This window comes from Vitis vinifera, chromosome 2 (genome assembly GCF_030704535.1).
Source record: "Vitis vinifera cultivar Pinot Noir 40024 chromosome 2, ASM3070453v1".
In the NCBI taxonomy this organism is placed as follows: Eukaryota; Viridiplantae; Streptophyta; class Magnoliopsida; order Vitales; family Vitaceae; genus Vitis; species Vitis vinifera.
The window spans coordinates 7,094,555-7,116,459 of NC_081806.1; the positions used below are offsets into that span (position 1 = coordinate 7,094,555).

The 21,905-nt window shown below is 36.7% G+C and overlaps 1 long non-coding RNA gene across 1 annotated transcript; it reads right to left on the minus strand.

Moving 5' to 3' along the window:
• Positions 1-14,223: 14,223 nt before the first annotated feature.
• On the minus strand, positions 14,224-15,804 carry LOC132252803 (uncharacterized). Its single transcript, XR_009464577.1, has 2 exons — positions 15,399-15,804; positions 14,224-15,144 (listed from the first exon to the last, which is right to left on the minus strand). It is a non-coding gene; the product is annotated as an uncharacterized LOC132252803 (long non-coding RNA).
• Between the last annotated feature and the right edge of the window lie 6,101 nt (positions 15,805-21,905).

Here is a 21,905-nt window from a genome sequence, read left to right on the forward strand (position 1 = left end):
TAATCATCAGACCAACCTTAAATGTGCGATCATAGTTCTGAATATGGTGGCTATTTATATATGGTATTCCGAACTCGTAGAATTCTAGAACTCCGTCTTCCCGCAATTGGTTCATTCCATCATCAGTAAATGCGCCATGCTCTACTAATCTACTTCGATTTGAGTTTATGCATCATGGTCCTGATAAAAAGGGTGAAATCCCAGACAGGAGGGCTAAGTTGGGATCTGATTACTCGGACCAACCTCTTTTGCTTTCTCCTCATTCTAGCTGCCTTTTCCTTCCGTTTCCATTGAAGTCCCCCTCACCCTCTTCACTTGTTCATCCTACACACTCCACATACGTCTGCGATTTGGAAACCGCCCGCTCTCCGCCACTGTTTCATTCATGGCTTCACTCATTTTCCCGCAGTCACTCTTCTGGTATGTTTATCCTGTTCTCCTATTGCTATCCTTCTACCCCGCTGCTCGGATTGTAGACCATGCTCTTCGTTCGCTACAGGCTGTCATCCCCATCAATTAGGTTTACGATGTTTTCATTAGTGCAGCTGTGGAAGTCATGAATGAACTGTATCCCCAACAAGATGAGCGAAGTTCAGAAACCCAAGATTTAGAAGCCAATATTGAAGCCCAGTCAGTCACCCATGATCAGGGCGGAGCCAAGAAAGTGGTTAATGCGGGCATCATATGAAGCTTATTTAATGGGGGTAAAATAGTACTAAACTTTGTAGCCTGGTGGTAAGGATTATATTTATTTTTCCGTGATTATATTTATTTTGGGTTTTAAATTATTTTTAAAAATAATTAAATTTATTAATAAATTCAATGCAAATTGTTCTTTGATTTGAAGTTTTAGGGAAAAAATATGTAAAAATATAATTATCTATATAAAAAAAATAATAGAGTCATTGGGGTCTAATTTTAAAATCGAAAATATTGAGCAGGGGCTAAACATTGTCATGAGTTTCTAAAAATTGTTTTATGAATTTAAAAATAAAAAACTGCTTTTTTAATTATAGGGTGAAACAAATAATAAATTTATAAATTTAAAATTATTTTATTGGTTCTAATCAAATGACTTAATATTTTAATCATCCTCCACGTTAAAACTAATTGAAATTTCCCTTCAAAAGCGGGGGTGGCATTGGGAATGGTATTGCAGCCTTTCAGAACAATTGCGGACATAAAAGCTCAAGGAAATTGTCTTCAAAAGCCACTCGCATTAATTTTGTACTGGAGCTCTCTTTCAAGCTGACCTTACAAAAGTAAACCTCCGTGACTGATGCGCTTGCCTGGCATCACTAAGAAGAAACATAGGTGGCTTGTTAAAATACATGTACTCGATTTGCGTTCTAGTGATTGCAAGTACCAATCAAAAAGTTAGGACATTCAACTATTTTTGAGCATCATTAAGACATTAACACATCAGCTCAGAGAAATTTCTCTCCAAAAGCAAGATACCTTTGTCATAAGATTGCAATCATCCACATGCTTGGACAATTTTGGCCATTACCGATATCAAAACAGATAGTAGTCCCCATTCCAAACTAGAGGCAATGGAATAGTAAGGAGAGCATCTACTATGGGACAATTTTCGGATGATGAATTTGGGTTGTGCAACTGGCACGTAGACCGACCAAAAGACACTCAACATCTAAGACCCCCCATCACCTCCATGCCTTATCAAGGAAACTGATAATTTCAAACAAGTGTCAACTCAAGTCTAGCTATCACCATGAATATTATCAGATTTTGTGTATTCCATGATTATAGGATCAGTTTTTAATCTTTGTAAATATTGCTTTTAATTGTGATTGTAAATTTATTTTTCTGTTACATATTTTTGAATGCCTAAAATTAGGCCTCTCGGGTTGTATAAAGATATAGAATATGAATAGAAAGTGTGTGAATTCTCTTTTATGGTATCAGAGCAGAGCCAAACCTCTAACGAGTATCTTTCCTTTCTTGCTTCCTACGACATGGTTGCTATCTCTGCATCTACCACTGATTCGCCTATCATCACCATCAATGCTGCCACCACCATCAATGAAAAACTCACCCCCTCTACCTTCCCTCAGTGGAGGGCTCAATTTGAAGCCTTGCTCATTGACTATGATCTCATCGACTTTGTCATGGGTGTAAAAAAATGTCATGCCATTGATGCAACAAATTCCGCTGCCTCCAAAGCCACGAACTCCCACTAGGTTCGCCAAGATAAACTTATCCTCCATGCCATTCTTGCTTCCACCTCCACCACTATTACCCATCTTCTTGCTACCTACAAAACATCCCATGAGGCTTGGAAAACACTTAATCGTTTATACGCGGGAAAATCACGGACGCGTGCGATGCAGCTCAAGGAAGATTTGACCTTGAGCACTCGTGGAACTCGCACTGTCACTGAGTTCCTTCACGGAATCAAAGTGATTGTCGATGAACTCGCAATCATTGATCATCCGGTTTCGGATGATGATTTAACCCTCTACATTCTTAATGGATTGGGTCCTGAATTTAGAGAAATTGTGGCACCCATTCGTGCTCGTGAGACCTCTTTGAAATTTGAGGAAATTCATGATCTTCTTATAGGTCATGAGAGTTACCTCCGACAGCTGGAAAATCAATCGGCAGCAACATTTGTTTCCACCGCTCATTATTCTCATCGACAAGGAGGTGCTTCTTGACAACATAAACTGAGCCCTAAGTTTTCCTCCAACAAGACTCGCAACAACAATGGGCATCACAAAAATGGGCCCTCCAATTCGGGCCAAAGGAAATTTAAACCAAAATGCCAATGGTGTGATCAAATGGGCCATACGGCCAAAAATTGCCCAAAAATGTCTTCTACTGACTTCACTGCAAATTGTGCAGCATCCTCCCAAGGAAAAATTCACAAGTGGCTTGACTCAGCGGCATCTCACAATATGACAACCGACCTCTCTAATCTGTCGATTAATTATGAATATGATGGTACTGATGAGGTGGTAATTGGTGATGGATCAGGTTTGCCTGTGTCTCATATTGGTTCATTATCTCTTGCATCGTCTAATCGTGTCTTTCATTTACGTGATACCCTTTGTGTTCCCACAATTCAAAAAAATCTTATTTCTGTTCACCACTTTACCAAGCATAATAATGTTTTCCTTGAATTTCATCCTACTTATTTTTTGGTGAAGGATTGGATCACGGGGGCGATACTACTTAAAGGCGAATGTGAAAATGGAGTGTACCCATTTTCGGAGCATTTACCACCAAACTCCAAAAATGTTGTTGCCTATGTTCATGAACGTACTACACCCGATGGATGGCACAAACGACTTGGTCATCCATCGTCAAAATTGGTCAACCATTTAATTCATGTTTTTTCTTTATCCACCAATAAAAATGATCATTAATCTCTTTGTACTTCATGTTCTCAAAATAAAGCTCATCGCCAAACTTTTAATACTTATGGTCTTACTAGCACTGTTCCCATGGAATTGATTTACACGGATGTTTGGGGTCCATCTCATGATATTGGTATTGATGGTTCAAAATATTATGTTTTTTTTTTACCACTATACCAAGTACATTTGGCTCTATCCCATGACTCATAAATCAAATGTTCAAACAATTTTTCCGCAATTCCGAAATCTTGTGGAAAATAAGTTTAACACAAAAATAAAAAGTCTCTACTCAGATAATGGTGGGGAATATATTGGCCTCAAATCCTATCTCTCCATTCATGGGATTAGTCATTACACAACCGCTCCACACATTCCACAACAAAATGGTATGTCTGAAAGACGACATTGCCATCTAGTTGGTTAGACATAAGGTTTAGTCCTAGTCTCGATTCCTCCTGGGGACGCCCCATTTGGGACAAATAAACAATTGGTGGACTTAAGGGGCCACGGTCCTGGGCCTTTGGCCTTCCCTTCGAAAGTGCTAAGCGCCAGCCATGGTGGGCCCATGTGGCTCAATCCCAACATCACCTCCATCAATATTGTAGTTCTCCATATTGCTTCAATCCATACTTCATCAGCTAGCTGCGTCCATCTCCGGTTAGGAGACTTCTCTTTCCCCACCACCCTCTCATTGATGGCTTCCCTCATTTTCCCTCAAACACTCTTTTGGTATAGCTATCCTATTCTCATGCTAGCACCTTTTTGGTCTCCCTGGCTTGTTCACATTCTACTATGGGTATGAGCCATGGCCTCTACTGTGGGGACCCCCCTCCACGTGTCACTTTCCTCTATACTGCCCGAATAACTACCATAATGTCCGGAACCTTCCATCAATACCACATAGGCATATGGCAAACGGCACCGAACCGCCTAAGTGGGCACATCTTCCAGCCAGCCTTCAAGTCCCCCTTTGCTATGTGTAATCATTTTCATCTGACATGGAAGTGACTGATGGGATTTTCCTCAACCTTTACGTCTATGTCAATGGATTATCACACACTGTCTCATACCTCCAACAAGTTGAAATGGTGGGCAGTTATATCATTACACACCATCTGACAGCATTTGTTAGCCACCTTAAACTGTAATGATTGTCCTACCACTTGCATGAGAACCATCATTACAAAGAAGGTCAAAGTGCCTACTCAATACTATAGTGGTATTCTCTTTATCACTATAAGAAGCCCTCCTGAAGCATAACCCAAGTACGCATGCTTAAGTTGAGATATTCACTCTCTCCTTGAAAGAGTCTATTTTACCTAACTTACACTTCGAAAAAGCGTGTTCGGACCACCTGCCCGGACATCTTTTGTGCAGGGAAGAAGCTCACTTAGTCCCCAATTGTTGGGTAGAAGTTCTAAGAGGCACAACGAAAGGAGGATCTAACCTTAGTTGATCACGCATCAACATCTACCATTCCGGTTTATGACATCATCATCATCAAAAGTCACTGGAAGCCATCAACCACAAGTTACAGGTGTGGAAGCCAATGAGCCATATCTTCAACAAGAGGAGCCGAGTTCAGAAGACGAAGATTTGGAAGCTAATATTGTAATCGTGGCACCGCAGGTGTAGCACTTACTGATGATTTCCAGAAGATGTTATCATAACTACTACTTTTGTGTTTTTATATTTATATATGTTTGTGGCATGTTCTCGGAACAATTTGTATATGAAAAATGATATAATTTGGTGTGGTATTTTTTGAGAACAATTTGTTTTTGTGTATGCTTGATGCCCAATTCCCTATCATCTCCCTAATTCATATTTGCCCTTTTTGAAAGGCAGTAGTGAACAATTTGTTTGTATGTGTGTATGTGAGATGCCCGATTCCTCTATCATCTCCCCTTTCTGGAGTCTAGTAGTGGTCAATGGGACCAGAAAATATGCGTTCATAGAGTTTGTCATCTTCAGGTCCTCAAATGCCACCCAACTCTCCTCTCATTGCTTTCTCCCATTTCTTTGTAATTTCTTCGTTATTGCGTTTGGCTAGCTTTTTTGACATTTTCACATGGAACAGAATGCTAAGCTGCTGACTATATTTTTGTAAGTAATTTCGCTAAGCCCTTTAAAGTGCTTATTTGAAACCTATATTTTTTCCTCCTCTCCCCAAGTGCTTATTGCAGAAGGCAACTTTAATATTAATAGAAGACTTTTATTATAAAAAATAACTTTTTTTTTCTTCCCCTCTTAACAACATGTTTAGTAGTAATTATACAAAGTATTTTTAACATTTTTAATACTTAAATGATAAAATTTTTCAAGTGTTATAAAGGATGGGAACACTTCCTAAAATCACTGTCAAATTTTATTTTAACTTTCGTTTAACCCCTCCACCGCTAACTTCTTTTATTGTTTTGACATATTTTTGTACTTGTCTCTTTCAATTAAAATAAAATTATAATTAATATTATAAAAGATTTAATAAACACAAAATCATTTCTCTCACAAGATTGACATGACCAAAAATATCTTTCATGATAAATAATTATTTGAGTTTTAATCAAATTACTTAAAAAAGTTTTTAACTCTTGAAAAATGAATTAAAATACGACTTAGAATAATAGAAGTGTTTTATGGCCAAGTTTCAATCATATATCAATTAGTAATTTAGAAAATGGTATTGCCGAAGATGATGCAATATAAGATTTTTCTTTTTCTTTTTTTGAACCGGGTTTTTTATCACAAACTTTGATTTTGATTTTTCAATGTTATGTAGGAAGTTCAAATTTTCTGTTGTTAATCACTAACAAAATAATTATTCACGATTTAAAGATTATAAATTTAATTAATCTTATTTTAAGAGATGAAAATAGCAGCACGTCACTCTTCAGAGCATATTGTAATTTATCTGAACAATAAGGGCAAAATTTTATAGTTAACACGGTTTGATGATCCTTAATATAAGGGCAAATGGAAAAGTTTTAAAGTAGACGCCCTTTTCTTTTCTTCTTGAACAAAAAAAGGCATAGTGAGGATCATAAAAACCCAGATCCGAGTCATCCAACTAGGCCACTACCCCAAAAGCGCTTCAAATATTGTAAATATGAGTGGTGAGACAATCACGTAAAGAGCCTCTAAAAAAACAAAAAACCAAAAAGATGGGAATCATTGCAGTCCTATAATTTTCCACAAAAACACATACAAACAGGATGCTGAAACACAAAAAAAAACACTTGAAATCATGGGTTGAAAAACTGACTGCAATAAGTTTCATATAATGCCCTCATTAACCACTTTCTTGGCTCCGCCCTGATCATGGGTGACTGACTGCTACACTTACTGGGCTTCAATATTGGCTTCTAAATCTTGGGTTTCTGAACTCGGCTCATCTTGTTGGGGATACGGTGATAAGGATATACAATCAAGTTGAGAAAGTCAAGGGAGAAAATCAAGGGATTTCCAAGTTTTGAATATTTTGGAATATTTGTAGTTATACCATTTATTTGTATAGTTACTCAATTTATTTTGTTTCCTATTTCTTTGTAATCAGTTTCCTATTTTCGTGCTCATGCAATCTGTATATATACTAACCATGTCAATGAGAATCACATGTAATAATTCTTCAATTTCTCTCTTCCAAAAATCCTTTATGGTATTAGAGTAAAGGTTTGTTCTTTAATTTTTTTTTTCCCAGCCACGTTCTTCAATCTTCACCAAGCCTTTCATCCTCCTCATTCCAATGGCCACTGAGAATTCTCAACTCATCATTCCTAATGCCCAGGAACCCACAAAACCACTAACCATGATTACTATCCATAACTCCATTAAACTCACACCCACCAACTATCTTTCTTGGAAAACCCAAATGGAAGTCATTCTCATCGGCTATGATCTACAAAAATTCATTGATGGATCCCACCCTGCTCCTCCAACCACCATCACCACCAATAATGTTGTCTCTACTAACCCTGCATACCAAACATGGCTACGTCAAGACAAACTATTATTTGGAGCCCTTGTCGGCACTCTCTCATCTACTCTAGTTCCTCTCATCACCCAATCAAAAACCTCTTATGAAGCCTGGCAAATATTGGCCAACACCTATGCTCGCCCATCTCGTGGCCATATCAAGCAACTCAAAGACCATCTTAAAAACATCACCAAAGGTTCTCAGTCCATTACAGACTACATGCAGTCCATTAAAACCTGGGCCGATGAACTTGCTGCTCTTGGTAAGCCTCTTGACCAAGAAGATCTGATTGAAAAAGTACTTGAAGGCCTTGATGAAAATTATCAGTCCATCATTGATGCTGTCAACGGTCGTGATTCCACCATCTCTTTTGATGAACTCCATGAAAAACTCATCAACAAAGAATTGTCTCTCCGCAACAACATAAGCCCCTCACCCCTACCGGCATCTGCTCATGCCACCAATGTTCGCTTCACTCCATGGTCTGTCACCAATCGCACTCCTCGGCTCCCTGGGTCTACATCCGCACCCACTCAAGGTATCATAAGAAATTCTCCCACCAACACCCGCGACAACCGTTCTCCTGCTTGTCCATTCCTTGGTCACTGCCAATGGTGCAGTACTCAAGGTCATGTAGTCTCCCGCTGTCCTCTTTTCCGACAACAGTTTCCGCAGGTGCAGCCACCTTCTCGTCCCGGCAATTCATCACAATCTCGACCACCAGCTCCCTGGCAAGCTCAAGCAAATGTTACAACCACCATTCCCCCCAACACCACATGGCTACTTGATAGTGGAGCCTCACATCATGTCACCACTGACCTACACAATCTTGCTCTCCACAGTCCTTTTGATGGCACAGATGAAATTATGATCGGCGATGGCTCTGGTCTCCCCATATCTCACACTGGTTCCACCTCTCTTACCACTCCCTCTCATTCCTTTACTCTATCTAATGTTTTATGTGTTCCTACCATGAAACGTAATCTTATTTCTATTTCTCAATTTTGCAAGTCTAACAATACTTCCATTGAGTTCTTACCCTCTTCTTTTCATGTGAAGAATCTGCACACGGGGGCAATTCTTTTGCAGGGTCGAACTAAGGATGGTGTGTATGAATGGCCACTCTCCACTACCCAGTCACGTCCTCTAATTGCGTTTTCTAGTGTCAAGACCACTTTGTTCGAGTGGCATCATAGGCTCGGTCATCCTTCTTTGTCAATCTTCAAAAATATCATGTCTTCATTTCATTTAGATGTCTCTCGTCCGTCCAATTTCAATTTTAATTGTAATTCATGTCAATGCAATAAAAGTCATAAATTACCATTTTCTACTTCTACTCTCTCTACCTCTTCCCCTCTTGAAGTTATATTTACTGACATATGGACATCACCAGTCTACTCTACTGATAACTTTAAATACTATGTCATCTTTGTCGACCATTTTACAAAATATATCTGGCTTTATCCCCTCAAACGCAAATCCGACACGCATGATGTCTTTGTGCGCTTTAAGGCCCTAGTCGAAAAATTCTTTAACCGTCCAATTATAACTCTCTACTCTGACAATGAGGGGGAATATCAAGCTCTCTCCTCATTCTTAACAATCAACGGGGTCTCACACCTTACTTCTCCACCTCACACTCCTGAACACAATGGGTACTCTGAACGTCGTCATCGTCACATTGTCGAAACGAGTCTTTCTCTACTTACCCATGCATCCATGCCTCTATCATATTGGCCTTTTGCCTTTTCTACTGCCGTCTACCTCATCAATCGTCTTCCTACACCGACTCTAAACCACCTCTCACCATATTTCAAACTCTTTGGCACATTCCCTAACTACTCCAAACTTCGAAGCTTTGGATGTCTCTGCTATCCTTGGCTTCGCCCATACACATCCCACAAACTCGAGTCTCGTTCCTCCCCTTGCGTCTTTGTCGGGTACTCTCCCACTCAAAGTGCTTATCTATGTCTTGACACATCCACCGCTCGTCTATACATTTCCCGTCATGTCCGCTTTGTTGAGTCAATCTTTCCCTTTGTCACTTCTCATACTTCTCTTCCTCGCGCCACTTCATCCACCATCTCTGAATGGTGCTCTATCACTTTACCAGTCGTGGCCACACCATCCGTGAACACGGTCAGCTCTGCTCCCCCATCAAGTCTGCTCACTCCTACCGCACCAAGCCAATCCCAAGACCCAAGCCAAAATAATACCACCTGTGCCACACCTACACCAGAGCCTGACAGCCATTCTAGTGTGCCCGTACCAGAAACCAAGTGCGATTGTGCCAATAACCCACCCCTCCCGCCTACTCAAAATGACCCTAATCAACCACCCGACCTCTCACCCTCACCTCATGTCATAGTCACTCGCTCCAAACATAACATCCATAAACCAATTCAAAAGCTTAACCTCACAGTCCAACTCCAACAACCTACCCTTGAACCCACCACTGTTACCCAAGCCCTCAAGGACCCTAAGTGGCGACAAGCTATGTCTGCAGAGTTTGATGATTTACTACGTAATGGGACATGGGACCTAGTGCCATCTCATCCCACTCAAAATTTGGTTGGTTGTAAGTGGATCTTTCGCACTAAATATTTACCTAATGGCTCCATAAACAGGTACAAAGCTCGATTGGTTGCTAAAGGCTTCCACCAACGCCTTGGCATTGACTACTCTGAAACCTTCAGTCCCGTCATCAAACCTACCACTGTCCGCCTTGTTCTCAGCCTTGCGGTCAGCCAGGGTTGGTCACTAAGACAACTTGATGTCAACAATGCCTTTCTTCAGGGCACTCTCACTGAGGATGTGTTTATGTCTCAACCACCGGTCTTCATTGATCGTGATCATCCTCATCATGTCTGCAAGCTACGCAAGGCTATCATGGCCTCAAACAAGCCCCACGTGCCTGGTATCATGAGTTGCGCCAATTTCTTCTCCAATTTGGCTTCATCAATTCCATTGCCGATACCTCCTTGTTCATCTTCAATAACCATGGCACCATTCTTTATCTGTTAGTCTATGTCGACGATATCATTATCACTGGGAATAATGTTGAAGCAGCGCAGACTTTCATTCAACAACTTTCTCAGCGTTTCTCTCTCAAGGACCTTGGCCCCCTGACATACTTCCTTGGAGTGGAAGTTACCTCCCACACCAATGGTCTTTTCCTCAGTCAACGCAAATACATTGTCGATCTACTTAACAGAACTCACATGACTGAAGCCAAGCCTGCTCCTACACCACTAGCAACTAGTCCAATTCTCACTTTACAATCAGGAACCCCACTATCTGACCCGACCGAGTATCGAACAGTGGTTGGTAGCCTCCAGTATCTCTCCCTCACTCGGCCGGACATTGCCTATACGGTGAACAAACTCTCTCAGTTTATGCATCAACCAACAAGTGACCACTGGAATGCAGTCAAGCGTCTGCTGCGGTATCTCTGTGGCACCTTAGACCACGACATCACACTTCGTCGGACCTCCCCACTAGCACTTCATGCCTTTTCTGACTCTGATTGGGCAGGTAACAAAGATGATTTCACCTCCACCAGTGCATACATAATCTATTTGGGTCACAACCCTATTTCTTAGAGCTCTAAGAAACAGCGAACTGTGGCTCGCTCTTCCACTGAGGCTGAATACCGATCGGTGGCCTCTACTGCTGCAGAAATTCGTTGGATTTGCTCTCTCCTCACCGAACTCGGTGTCACTCTTCCCCAACAACCAGTTATTTATTGTGATAATGTTGGTGCAACAAATCTCTGTTCCAATCCAGTCTTTCACTCGTGCATGAAACATGTTGCCCTCGACTATCACTTTATCCGAGAACAAGTTCAAAATGGTTTGCTACGAGTGTCCCACATCTCTGCCTCTGATCAACTCGCCGATGCTCTTACCAAACCCCTTGCTCGTCCTCAGTTTGACTCACTCAAGGCCAAGATTGGACTTGCTCCACGGCCGTCCATCTTGCGGGGACATGATAAGGATATACAATCAAGTTGAGAAAGTCAAGGGAGAAAATCAAGGGATTTCCAAGTTTTGAATATTTTGGAATATTTGTAGTTATACCATTTATTTGTATAGTTACTCAATTTATTTTGTTTCCTATTTCTTTGTAATCAGTTTCCTATTTTCGTGCTCATGCAATCTGTATATATACTAACCATATCAATGAGAATCACATGTAATAATTCTTCAATTTCTCTCTTCCAAAAATCCTGTTCATTCATGACTTCCACAGCTGCGCTAATGAAAACATCGTAAACCTGATTGATGGGGATGACAACCTGTAGCGAACGAAGAGCATGGTCTACAATCCGAGCAGCGGGGTAGAAGGATAGCAGTAGGAGAACAGGATAAACATACCAGAAGAGTGGCTGCGGGAAAATGAGTGAAGCCATGAATGAAACAGCGGCGGAGAGCGGGCGGTTTCCAAATCGCAATCGTATGTGGAGTGTTCGGAATGAACAAGTGAAGAGGGTGAGGGGGACTTCAATGGAGACGAAGGAAAAGGCAGCTAGAATGAGGAGAAAGCAAAAGAGGTTGGTCCAAGTGATCAGATCCCAACTTATCCCTTCTATTTGGTTGGGATTTCGCCATGTTTATCAGGACTATGATGCAGAACCTCAAATCGAAGTAGCGCATGGCGCATTTACTGATGATGGAATGAACCAATTGCGGGGAGATGGAGTCATATAATTCGAGGAGTTCGGAATACTACATATAGATAGCCACCAGCTTCAGAACTAGGATTGCCCTCCTCTTTTGTAAAAATTACAACATTTAAGGACGGTCTAATGATTACTGAAGTCATCCTAAAGGGTTGGCCGACAACTTTTAAATTTTTCCCGAAATAGCCTTACTTTTTTAATAGAAGATCTAATAAGTTGGTGACTAAAATTGGTTGATACTGTCTAAAAAATTAATATAAAAGTAAAGGACAATTCTTGGAAACTTCATGGCGACACATAATTAAGTTGAAATTATGGATAGGAAGTAATTTTGATCAAATTAATACACTTATTTGTCTTATTGCAAGGGTTTTATTTTTCTTAACAAAAATACAATTTAATATCCCATGTGGCAACATTTGTGGTTGCTTAGTATGTTGATGTTGCAACTTGCAAGACAGTACCACATGTTAAAAGCAGGGAAATAACATCACAAAATTCCATGAAGGAGCCTTTTTCCCACCCATCCTCCCTCCAAAAGAAGCAAGACTTCAAAAGATTTCAATTAAATTTTTTCAAGGTGTAGTAGATTTGAAATTATTTTTTGAATTATCATTATTATATATATATATTTTAAATTCTCTTGAATAACTGCAATAATGGATTCCAATGGTAACCCAATATTCCTATGTGGGATTCCACCATGTTAAACAAAACTTGTCATGTGCCTTAAAAAAAAACTCATTATTATCACTACTTTTTTATTTTAATTTTTCATTGACATAGACATGTTCAAGAATTTAAAGTCAAAATAGTGTTTTTTTTAAAAAAAAAAAAGAAAAAAATAATGAAAATAAATCTATTTTCAAAATATTTACCTATCTAATTTTTGTAATCAAGTGTTAAAAACCATAGTTTGTAACTATGATTTTCACTTTAAATTTAAAGTCACAGTTACCAACTATTTTAAAAATCAACATTGATAATTATGGTTTTAAATTTAAAGTTAAAATTACAATTACTAATCATGGTTTTAAAATAAAAATAACAATAAATTGGAACTTGATACTGTAAGGACGTATTATTTTGACAAATATTTTTAACACAAGTTTAGATTGAGAATTTTTTTAGAAAATCAAGTTATTTTTATCGAAAACTCCATGTTCAACGTTTTTGTTCTTAATTACTAAAGAAATAATTATCATGATTCATGGCTATGATAAACTTAATTATTGTTATTTTAAGAAATGAAGGGGAGAGTGAGAGACCGTTCATACTTATTTTTCTTGCTCGCTCAACCCTTTTCCCTTTTTATACCTATTTTTATGGTTAATTTAACCAAAAAAAATATCTATTAAGTTTTTATTAATTATTTATATTTTTACTTGGAAGTAAGAATATGATGCGAGTCATCAAAATCTAACCATTAAATTCATAGAACTTTAGTAATTTGTTATATGAAACATAAGTTTTAACTAAAAGACTTTATTTTTAACTATCTTTGTTTTTTTTTTTTAAAGTAAGAAAAAAAAAAGGGTATTGATTTGGTATTTATAAAAATATTAATCTCCACTTTTAAAAGTACATAAAAATATTTAGACTTTTAGATGTAAATATAAATAATAAAATTAAAATATAAATAAATGAGATCAAGTTGTTTATTATTATTATTATTATTATTAAAAAAGAATAAAACATAAGAAGGATGAGAAATAATCCCCATGATGTTATAAGAGTTCAAGTTGTAACACAATGGGACTTAAAGGAGTACATCGTTTCCATTTGAAAAAAAATATCAAATTTATAATAGAAATTACTAAATTCTTTAAAATAATTTTAAAAGTTTTGTAACAAAATATTAAAATTAGTGGCAATTTCTAATGATTTTCTTTTTATTGTTTAATTCTTTTGAAAGTTTCCTTTAAATATTCTTGATAATTTTTTTTATATAAAATCTGTTTTTTTTAAAGTGTTTTAAGTACGTGATTGATTAATTTAATACATTTTTATAATTAATATTTAAAATTATTTAGTTTTTTAATAATAATATAAAAATACCATTAATTAGCCTTGCAATTTACAAATGATGCCTAGCAAAATTTGTGGGTCCCGCCGCTGCACATGCCCTCCTCCAAAAAGTCATTAACAACCACAATCTGAATTGTGGTCAAAGTCAATGTCATGACTCATGAGCATCAAAACTGCTTTACTGCTTTAAGGCTATTTTGGGAACAAACTTAATACCGACCGACCCTTTAGGAGGTCTGAGGATGAGACAAACCTCGCACGTTGTAATTTTTACAAAATGGAAGGGCAATCATAATTCTGAATCTGGTGGCCATCTGTATATAGTATTCAATTCACCAACTCCATCCTCCCATGATTGGTTCATTCCATCATCATCATCATTAAATGCGCCATGCGCCATGCGCCACTTCGATTTGAGGTTCTGCATCATAGTCCTGATAAACATGGCGAAATCCCAAATAGGAGGGATAAGTTGGGATCCGATCACTTGGACCAACCTCTTTTGCTTTCTCCTCATTCTAGCTGCCTTTTCCTTCGTCTCCAATGAAGTCCCCCCCTCACCCTCTTCACTTGTTCATTCCGCACACTCCACATACGATTGCGATTTGGAAACCGCCCGCTCTCCGCCGCTGTTTCATTCATGGCTTCACTCATTTTCCCGCAGCCACTCTTCTGGTATGTTTATCCTGTTCTCCTATTGCTATCCTTCTACCCCGCTGCTCGGCTTGTAGACCATGCTCTTCGTTCGCTACAGGCTGTCATCCCCATCAATCAGGTTTACGATAACCGTATCCCCAACAAGATGAGCCGAGTTCAGAAACCCAAGATTTAGAAGCCAATATTGAAGCCCAGTAAGTGTAGCAGTCAGTCACCCATGATTTGAAGTGTTTTTATGTTTCAGCATCTCGTTTGTATAAATGTGTTTTCCTGGAAAATTATAGATCTGTAGTGGGTCAATTCCCTTCTTTGTTATACGTGGGAAGAAGGGTGGCAAGGTGCTGATAGGCAGGTTAGGTGGTGGGGTGATCGGGTAGTGTCGGGGTCCCACTTTGACTCTCACAGCAAGCACCATTTACCTGTGGCTGTGTAACAGAGTTTTCCAGAGCGGAACATTCACCATTTCAATAAACAATAATCCAAACAAAAATTCAATCTCAATCTGATAAATCAATAATCTAAAAAATATGCAATACGATATCAAGCAAGGTACAAATTCCCAGTTCTCATGACAAATCAATAATATAACTAAAACCCATATTAATGACAAAATCGAGTCCACATCAAAATTATGCAACCAGAATCAATTATTGTAGAAAACAAAAAAAAGAAAAGTCACCTAAAATTGAAGAACCCATGGAAGAAGATGCCATGGAGCAGTAGTGGGCACGAAGATACAGTGGCCATGAATGAAGTGTGGTGTGAGAGGGAGAATGGGTGGTGGGGTGATGGTGTTCCATGGGTGAGAGAGATGAAGAGAAAATGAGAGAGAGGGAAAGTGAATGAGATAAAGAGAGAAGGGGAAGAGCGGGTGGCCGGCCGGATTGCGGCCGGCGGTGGTGTCGCATCAGTGATGCCGGCAGTGGGAAGAAAGGAAAAAAAATGGCTATGGAAAGAGAACAGGGAAAAAGAGAGAAAGAAAGAGAAAAGGAAAGATGGTGAAGAAGAGGGAAGAAATGGGTGTTTGGATGGAGAGAAAATGAGAGAGAAGAGGAGGGGCGGATGGAGGTAGATGAAGGAAAACGGGGTCTCAAACCCTAAAAAATGGTTTAAATATGGGTTGCTAGTGGGTGAATGGGTTGGGCTTTAGAGAAAATGGGCTAAAAGTTTAAAAAAGAATGGGCTGGTAATTTGGGGTGGTCTACACATTGGTTAGGTGGTGTTTTTTTATTTTCATTTTTTTAAAAATAACTAAACTCAAAGAGTGAAAAAGTGAAAATACGAACGTGGTGCCTTCAAAATTTTGTATGAAGAGTAAATTTTTTTTCTTAAAGTTAAAAATGAAGAAGAAATAAAAGCACATAAAAAACTTTATGGGACTAAGAATATAAACGAAAGATGAATATAATATAAAATAAATATCAATATTAATAAAAATTATATCACATATATTTGAAATTAAATCTCATCTTAAAACTATAAATATTTTGTTTATTTATTAGGTTAGGATATATATATAAAAGAATAATATCAATACATTTCATAATATTTTTCTCATATTTCATAGTAGTGAAAACCCAAAATTAAACAAGATTTTACAAATTTTACAATTTTCATTTTACTTAATTAATGTCATTTAAAAAAAATAAAAAGTAAAAATTATTTTAAGAAAATAAAAACTAAAAGAATTTTTTTTTTAATCAAACACAATTAAAGGTGTCCAATAGGCCAGATTGCCCATTTTGGCCTACCCAAACACACCAAATGGTTAGACTAACATAGCTCAATTAGTGTAGCGGGCTAAGCCGACACGACCCAAAGTAGTGGGTCTTGCTAGGCATAATAAGGAGACTACCCGTCTTACCATCATGCCAGCCATCATGTTAGCTCACATGACCATTTCAAATATTATTTTTACCTTTTTCTTTTTCCTTTTTTATTATATCTCAAATGCAATTCTCGCTTTTTTTTCTTTCCCTATTTTTTCATATAATTTATTGAAATATTGAATAAAAATTTATTTTTTATATTTCATTTTCTTTTATATTCAATTATTTTAAATTCATTATTTGCTCAAAGAAGCAGGTGCTGGGCATAAGGAGATTACCTGTCTTACCACCATATTAGCCCACTTGACCTCTTCAAATATTACTTTTTACCTTTTTCTTTTTCATTTTTATTACATCTCAAATGCAATTCTCACTTCTTCTTTTTTTCTCCCTATTTTTTCTGTATAATTTGTTGAAATATTGAATAAAAAATTATTTTTTATATTTCATTTCATTTTATATTAAATTATTTTAAATTTATTGTTATTTTGATTAAAAGAAATACCAAATTTAAATATGATTTTTTTACCATTTTTAAAAACAAAAAATTAATATTTTTATAAATTTTACAATTATAAACTTGATAAATATAAATATAAAATATGAAAAAAAAATATAATTATTAAAAATGTTTAAAATAATAAAAAATTTTCATTTAATAATAAAAAAAATTAAGACAAAATAACTTTAAAATTTTTAACAAAGTGAGTAGCCTCGGTCATGGGCCGTTAGCATGACCCTCCAACACGACACGATTGACATGGTTGGCATGACACAATTGGCTCAAAAGTTTATGGGTTGTGTCAAGTCATCTATTTGGTTTGTATGGATTGAGTCGGGCTAACATAATTTTTAAGTGGGTCACATGACTAATAGCCCACTAAACATTGGGCAGGCCTATTACAGCCTCTTAGATGCCTCTAGACACAACTTAAGAACCACAAAAATATATAAATAATAAATGTATTCATTCTTCTATTTATGCAACCTTTATATGTAAAGGAGAAATAAATTTTGTCGGTGACAATTAGTATTGATGGGTTGTATTGGTCTTTGTGTCTAGTCAAAGCCTATGTATTTTATTATATAAATCAACCCAAATATAATAATAATATGAAAAATATAAATCTAAATATTATCTAACTATTAAATAGATAATAGGATATGTAATTCATTTAATAATTAAACTAAATTATATTATATATATTTTTATGGTTAAATGTTTTAATTAAACATGTTTATAGCAATCTCTTTTGGCCCGTTGAGGATAATATTTTCACGTCATTAAGGATGGTACCTTCATGGTCGTCTCTTTCGCAAGGAGAGAAAAATATATATATAGAAGAGGACACGGTAGGCACCCACGATAAACGTCTTATTTAAAAATTAGAAAAACTGGGTCACATAGCCTTGAAAAAAATTCGTTACTGTCACTTTAGTTTTAATATTTTGTTGGAAGCAATATATCTTTCAATAAAATTATGTTAAACAAGAACTTTAACTATTGAAAAGCCAATTAAAATATGTTTTAGTATAATAACAGAATTTTAAAACTTAAGTTGGAAAATATTGATCATCAAGCAGCAACACCGATTACTAATTTAGGAAAAAGACATTGTCTAAAATGGTACAATGTTTTCTCTCTCCTTTATTTTTTCCAAGAATTTTGGCAGCGATTTATGGCGGCTAGTATCTTGAAAAAATAAAAAAATTGGAGCAACTTTTTGCATTAATTTTTATTTGACATCTGACATGTTCAACGTTTCAGGAAATAATCATCGTGGTTCATGGATATGGTAAAATTTTATTGTTATTTTAAGAAGTGAAAAGAAGAGTGCGTGACCATTCAAAGCTAACTGGTACTTATCTTGAACGATAAGGGCAAAATTAATATTTTACAGCTTTATCACACATAGCAAACATAGTGTGCTTATTGTAACTTATCAAAGAGACAACTAAACCCATGGGTTATCACGCAGAGATCCTTTGGACAATTTTAACCAATTTTAAGATCAAATTTATTACAGTTTCTATTCGGAAGGTGAGGCTATTTTGGGACAAGCGTAGAAAAAACCAAATCAGACTAGTCCAATTGTTGTCAACATCAAAACTTATTATTCATTTCCTATCCAAAAATTGTCGTCAATGTCATGAACTTCAAAACTTCGTGATTGATTTCCGCACCAAAGCTTTGGACAGTATCAACCAATTTTAGTCACCAACTTATTAGATTTTCTTTTCAAAAAGTAAGGCTATTTCTGGAAAAATATAAAAGTTGCCGGCCAACCCTTTAGGATGAGTTCAGCAATCATCAGCCAACCTTAAATGTTGTAATTTTTACAAAAGAGCAGGGCAATCATAGTTCTGAAGCTGGTGGCTATTTATATGTAGTATTCCGAACTCCTTGATATCAATAAACCCATCTTCCCGCAATTGGTTCATTCCATCATCAGTAAATGTGCCATGCGCTACTTCGATTTGAGGTTATGCATCATAGTCCTGATAAACATGGCGAAATCCCAAATAGGAGGGATAAGTTGGGATCTGATCACTTGGACCAACCTCTTTTGCTTTCTCCTCATTCTAGCGACCTTTTCCTTCGTCTCCATTGAAGTCCCCCTCACCCTCTTCACTTGTTCATTCCGCACACTCCACATACGTCTGCGATTTGGAAACCGCCCGCTCTCCGCCGCTGTTTCATTCATGGCTTCACTCATTTTCCCGCAGCCACTCTTCTGGTATGTTTATCCTGTTCTCCTACTGCTATCCTTCTACCCCACTGCTCGGCTTGTCGAGCATGGTCTTCGTTCGCTACAGGCTGTCATCCCCATCAATCAGGTTTACGATGTTTTCATTAGCGCAGATGTGGAATTCCTGAATGAAGAGTATCCCCAACAAGATGAGCGGAGTTCAGAAACCCAAGATTTAGAAACCAATATTGGAGCCCAGCAAGTGTAGCAGTCTGTCACCCATGACTTCAAGTGTTTTTTATGTTTCAATTCAGCATGGCGTGAGTACGTGTTTTTGTGGCAAATAATAGGTCTGTGGTGGGTCAATTCCCTTCTTTTTGGTTTTTGACTTTTTGTTTTTTAAGAGGCTCTTGACGTGATTTTGGGGTAGTAGGATAAATGATATGTTTTGGAGTGATTCAGGCTACTCGAGTATGGTAGTTGAATTCACTTAACCAATACAGGCTGCCCTTCCATTTTGTAATAGTTTTAAAGTTTGAGGTACTTCGATGATACCCTTACTTTTATTTTTCCCTCTCTTCCTGGTCCATTAAAAAAAATGGCACGAGCTGTGATCTTCACAATCATCAAACCGTGTGATTATCCTAAGTTCCCAAAGGTCCTAACTTTGGTAGAGATTTAAATAAGCTATGATATTGAGAATCTTCTAACCCTGTGATTACAATGAGTTCCCAAATGCCCTTCTTTTCAAGAGAAACTACTATTAGCTTTGATGTTGGCAATCATCAATCGTGATTACTAGTTTTTACGCGGGTAATGAATAAAATTGTCAAAAGGGTTCGGTAAATGCTATCTCTTTTATTTATTTGTTTTCTTCAATGTTTTCAGAACGGGAAAAGTTACCGGTTCACGGTTTACCAGTCGGACCGGCGGTCGAACCGCTATTGAACCGGTGACGTTATAAATATATATTTTATTATTTTGTATATTATAAAAAATTAAAAAATTAATAAATTCTATGTAAATTTTGACAGCATCTACTTTGTTTGTTGAGTTTTGTCATAAAAATTTTTACCTGTAGAAGTCATCAATTATCATATATGATATCTATAACACAATATAAGGTGTTATACATTCATAATGTCAATAAACTCAATATTTATCAAATAATCAAACCATTACTATCCTATAATAACCAAATCATCAAAGAGTTGTTAACTTAACACATTGTCCATAATAGATAATACAAATGTCAACCATAGGTCCACAACACTTAAATAATTACTCAAAATAAAAATATAACATGTCAATGTTTGAATATTCATGAAGTTTTTTACATACTAATAAATATAAAATTCATGTTTTCATTCATTTTGGAAATTGGAATATGGAGACTGAACATGAGCATTTGGAAAACCAAAGTTCTCTACATGAAGCCCTTCTATAGCTACGTCACCACCATCCTCATCATCTACAAAAATATTGAATATATATCAACAAGAAATCATTTTTGAAGAAAAAAAAAATATAATTATTGAACTTTTATAAGTTTAAATATTTTACTAACCAATGTGAGAACTTGAACCTTCCACTTCATTTATTGGAATTGACCCTTCTTCATATAGAAGATTTTCCAATTCTTCAATATCTAACTCTGCTGGTTGATCGTCATCAACTACCCAAAAATCGGTCTCATCAATGCATGCATAGTCAATGGGATCATAGATTCTTTTCTTGTTATAAAACCTAAAAAAAAAAGCATATAATTATTCATAATTGTGAATAGAAGAATTTAAATTCAAAACAACTAAGAAATCATTTATACCGATTTTTTAGGCGCAAATTGTAATGAACGTATACAAGATCATTAAGCCTTTGATGTTCTAATCTATTCCTTCTTTTGGTATGTATACATTCAAAGACACTTCAATTCCTCTCACATCCAGAAGACGATGCGGTTTGGCTCAATATTAGAATGGCTAACTTTTGTAAATGTGGTGTACTGTATCCATGTAGCCTCCACCATTCATCTAGTTACCATTTCACATTAAAAATAAGAAAAAAATAAAACACATTAGCAAGTTTAAAATATTAAATAGTAAGTAGGTAACTAATAAAAAAAAATATAATCATACTAATAAATGAAAATAATATTTTACCAGGTTGAAGTACTTCACGTGAAGAATAAGCAAGTTCTCTTCCAAAACTTCCCAATCAATCACGAAATAACTTCATTTCATTCATTGTTTCAAGCTTGCCTTTTAGAACTTTCTGATTAATAACATCCATGACACCTCCAATAACATTTGGCTTATTACAAAAGTTTTCCTGATCATATTGGAAACATGGATTCAACCAATAATCTGCTGAATGAATGCTTTTCTTTAGTTGTTGATCCCAACGTTGCTTTATGATCTTTGTATAAGGCTTGTATAGTCTTTCATTGTAGTTAAATAATTTCTTGATGCCCAAACGAACCCTATACATGCCTTCATACACATATCCCATCGAAGGCCTCTCATCACAATCAACAATACGCAATAAGCGCATTAGTGGAGACATAAGATTCACAACAATTAAACGATCATTCCAAAATCTATTATCCAAGATGATGGAAACTGCAACTTTGCTTTTATAATCCTTTGAATATGTAGAGTCCAGAAAAAA